Source organism: Armigeres subalbatus, chromosome 2 (genome assembly GCF_024139115.2).
Source record: "Armigeres subalbatus isolate Guangzhou_Male chromosome 2, GZ_Asu_2, whole genome shotgun sequence".
Lineage (NCBI taxonomy): Eukaryota > Metazoa > Arthropoda > Insecta > Diptera > Culicidae > Armigeres > Armigeres subalbatus.
In genome coordinates, this window is record NC_085140.1 from 439,011,723 (window position 1) to 439,015,161 (window position 3,439).

Genomic DNA, 3,439 nt, shown 5'->3' on the forward strand with positions numbered 1-3,439 from the left:
CTGAATACTTGTTACAGTTGTGAGTATGTCAGCATCTAATAATTTCTGTATACTTGGAAATAGATAAATGCAATATGAATTTGACTGAAAATATTTATTTCTGATTTGGATGAACTGGTTTTCCATTTTTCTGTTATAGATCTCGATGAGTACCACTCGTTAAGACCAATTTAATTTTGGAAAATGTCGCTTACGTCACTCTTTCATAGCACGACAACACAAACAAAGTTGTAGAGGGCTTACTCTTTTTGAACTCTTCTGTTTCCTCACGAAGACGATGCATTCAGAAAGCGCTACGCGCGGGCGGCACTGAAGGCTAGATTAGAGGCGCAGCATCCGGATAGCTAAAAATGGAAATTTGAAATAAGATAACATTTTGTCCATATATTCACTGCAGCAGCGCTGGCTGAATGGTCGGGCAAAGCGTCGACGACGTCCCGATCGTATGAGCGCCAATAATAATAATATCAAATTGTAATAAATTTCGTTTCGTCCTCACTTTGGGACCTAGCGGCTGGATGGAGATAGACCGGGTTGGTGGGTGGAAGGAAATCAGAAAGCAGGATATCGAGAAATAAGTTCTCGTAGTTTCTTATTTTTTGCCTCCTTGCCACGGATAACCCAAGCCATTGCATTATTGCTTCGGTTGAAGTCGGTGCTATCTCTCGGAGCCGCACACCCAGCTTCCATCCCGAAGCCACGCTGGTTGGATCATCCTTGCAACTCAGCCGGGGGAAGCAGATTTTGGCTGGATGCAGTCACACATACCGAAAACGCTCGCTCGGTACCTACTCTCAAGTTCGTCGTGGTGGCGCTTCCTCCACGCTATCGCCTCTTTCCGAAGGAGATACGTATTAAATGTTATTGAATTTGTATAATATGATTTTGCATGGCGTAGGTACGTATCCCCACTATCTGTAATGCCCCAGTCTTATAGTCTATAGTTCCATTACCGATATGAAGATATCGACAGACTTGGCACGGCGCGCGGCATCCATCGATCGGAAAGCATGGAAAGTATGTTTAAATTTTCCACATTGGAATGGTGATTCCGAAGGCGTCGTTGTTGTGTTGGAAAGCATTTGAGGATAGTATCGGATAGTGTTTCAGAAGTAAAGGAAGATAGACGTAATCAGACAACATAAAATATCTGAATTATGGGTAGAGAAAACAAAACATTTTGACCAGTATTCGGCCACTGATTCGCGTGAAGGCATTAAATTTTCAACAGCACACATTCATAAGCAAACAAGCTCATATCGAATCGCCGGATGGCTTGTTCGCATTAGGTATCATAACCGGGAAAATCTGATTATTATCTTTCCTCCCCCGGTATCAGTTCTACACGCTCTCCCGGATTTTGTGCGCCCTCCGAGCCAGATGCTGCTACACGGCAACACACATAACCGAGCGACTGCCATCAGCTCCGGGGAGCTTATCTATAATGAAATCTTATCTTTTGTTATATTTCGCTTTTTTCGCTCCAGTCATCAGACTGGAGACCGGAGAGCAACATCGCGCGAGACGTTATCTTTCCCGCTAAATCGATTCATAACAAACACACACTAACGGACGACAACGACGATGTTGCTTCTCCGGTCGGTATCCAAGTCACCCACCTGCCCCCACGGCATTCCCGAAACGGTCCAGGAGACCAGACCTTGCACATATCTGCGGAAATCATCTGGCGACCGAAGCATCTGGGTTGTCGTCGTTGTCGTCATCGGACGAATTATCTATCGTCGTCGTTATTGATCCCGGTGTAGGTTTTTTTTGGCAACGTGGACCAACTTTCCAATCGTCCACGTTGCGTCGTCGCGCCAGTTGGCTGTCGTGCAGCTTCCGCTTGATCGCTTGCTCGCTCCGCAGTCATTGTAGTTCAATCTCCCGGCCATATCCAATTAATCAAACAAGTAGAGGGAACATAAAAAATGCCATTTAGATCGGTATCGCTCCGATTGGGCCACAAATACGCTGCAAACGAGACGAACACGCAAACATACACACCGTATCTGCGTTTAGAGATATTCGTTCAGATTCGCGCCAAAAAGGGCGATTCCATTTCTAGAGATGGTGGGGCCATCTCTTTGCCGATGTGGATCCTATTGTTTGTAAAAATGTTGCAAGATATCAATGATCGATTTGGTCTTCGTTTTTTCATGGCTTTCGGTTTAGTTGTAATAATCGGAATTCTATGCTTATTTATGGCCAATCAACGAAGCAAGGAAAAATACAATGTTCTAAATAGTCAATTTTGAAATCCTTCTTTTTCATACATAATTGGCATTACATCCCCTACTGGGATATTGCCGCCTCACAGCTTAGTGTTCATTAAGCACTCCCACAGTTATTAACTGCGAGGTTTCTGAGCCAGGTTACCTTTTTGCATTCGTATGTCATGAGGCTAACAAGATGATACTTTTATGCCCAAGTAAATCGAGACGGTTTCCAAACCGAAAATTGCCTTGACCGGCACCGGAAATCGAACCCAGCCGAACCCTCAGCATGATCTTGCTTTGCAACCGCGCATCTTACCGCACGGCTTAGGAGGGCCACAGTTTTGAAATTGAAAATAATAAATTTACAAGGTGTCCACGTTAACATTACAATATGAATGAACATCATGGTCATACAAAGTATCGCCCAACCAGCGGATGGCAGATTTTAATACAGTTCTGCATAAAAACCTTACAGAAACTGTATAATAATTTGGCATATACAATTTTGGAAGATTTTAATATGTACCATTGTTGTATTAAAATCTTACAGATTTGTATTATTTGAATATAATATCTGTATAAAAAGCTTACAGAATTGTATATGCCAAGTTTTTTATACAATAATTGTCAGATTTGTTTTTTGGGTGTAGTTATTTCACTGTTAAGCTGGATTCACTTCGGCGAGTGATGCGATCTATCGGATTGGGTTATATAAACATGCCTCTCGGTGACGCAAGAAATTAACGAGTCATGGGCTGAAAACTTTTATAATAAACAAAAAAACCCTTTCGGGTAAACTGGCGTGCCGAAAGATAATATTACACATAATCACGATCCAACGTGTACTAATAAATTTCCTGCCATTTGAAGTTTTAAGAATTTTTAATTTTCCGCATTACCGCATAACTCACGATCCGACTGGCGTAGAAAGCCTTAAATTATTTGGACATGCACAATCCGGTGATAATACGAGCAGTCGCGTAAAAATGAAAGTCTGTAAATTGTTTTTTTTTGTCCGCGTTCTTTCCGGAAAATCCAACACACCAAAAGACAACACGAACAATCGCTCACTAAATAATTTCTGCTCATCGGGGCCTTTGTTGTCTGACGGAGAGAAATACGCACAATGCACTTTTTGAGTCTTTTGCGTTATGTAGAGGATCACGTTCCTTCCATCGAAGCGACGCGCACTATAGAAGCACGATCCATTAGGCACTAAT